Raw genomic sequence first — 1,167 nt, forward strand, 5'->3', positions numbered from 1 at the left:
AAAAGAACGTGGAAGTGTTAAAATGTGTGTAATTATGCAAACATTTTGATGCTATTTTCTGCACTGCTGGTTTTAAATATTGTTTTAAATATTTTATTTAAAAATTTTATTAACATTATTTGCTCAATGCTTTTGTGATGAATTAAAATTTTTTTCAATATTCTTTGTTCTCATACAATTGAATGTACTGATTTTCTTTTTATTTTTAGTGGTTATAAAAATAGTACATGCTGTTTGTAAAAACACAATCATTGAAAACATCCACACAAAAACCTGCAGTTACTTAGTTTTATTGATAACTGTCAAAACTTGGAAGCTACCAAGATATTCTTCAGTAGATGAATGAATAAACAGGTACATGCAGACAGTGGAGTATTATTCAGTTCTAAAAAGCCACAAAAAGGCACAAAGGAACCATACATGGCTATTACTAAGTGAAAGAAGCCAATCTGAGGTTACATTCTTTATGATTCCAACTGTATGACATTCTGGAAAAGGCCAACCTGGGGGCAGTAAAAACATATATGGTTACCAAGGGTTGGAGGGGAGGGAAGGAGGAATGAGTAGGAGGACCAGGATTTTTCGGGCAGTGAAAATACTGTGTATATTAATGGTGGTTAGATGGCATTATATATTTGCCCACTCATAGACTGGACAACAAGAGTGAACCCTAATTTGTCAACATAGATTTATCAGTTGCAACAAATGCACCACTCTGGTGGGGATGTTGATAATGGGGGAGGCTTTATCAATGTGTAGTGGTGCAGGGGTATGTGATGTATCTGTACCTTCCTCTTAATTTTGTTGTGAACCTAAAACTGCTCTAAAAAGTCTAAAACACAACAAAAAAAAGGGAAAGTCTGAGAAAGTATTACAATTAAATAGACACGCCAACTACATGTAATCTGGCATCCTGGATGAGATACTGGAACAGAAAAAGGACATTCGGTAAAAAATAAATCTGAATAAAATAATGGACTTTTAGTTAGCAATGATGTATCAATATTGGTTCATTGGTTCGTTAACAAATATAACTATAGTAATGTAAGATGATAATAGAGAAAGCTAGGTGTGGGGTATATGGGAATTTTCTGTGTTTGCAACTTTTCAGTAAATCTAAAATTTCTTTGAAGGTTTCTTTTAAAAATGTATAACTCAGTGAGTTAT

General features: G+C 33.1%; 1 protein-coding gene across 2 annotated transcripts in view; it reads left to right on the top strand.

Moving 5' to 3' along the window:
• Positions 1-1,167, top strand: part of ESCO2 (establishment of sister chromatid cohesion N-acetyltransferase 2) — a 24,800-nt gene that overhangs the window by 19,255 nt on the left and 4,378 nt on the right. The gene's annotated exons all lie outside the window — the stretch shown is intronic.

This window comes from Hipposideros armiger, unplaced genomic scaffold (genome assembly GCF_001890085.2).
Source record: "Hipposideros armiger isolate ML-2016 unplaced genomic scaffold, ASM189008v1 scaffold_27, whole genome shotgun sequence".
Lineage (NCBI taxonomy): Eukaryota > Metazoa > Chordata > Mammalia > Chiroptera > Hipposideridae > Hipposideros > Hipposideros armiger.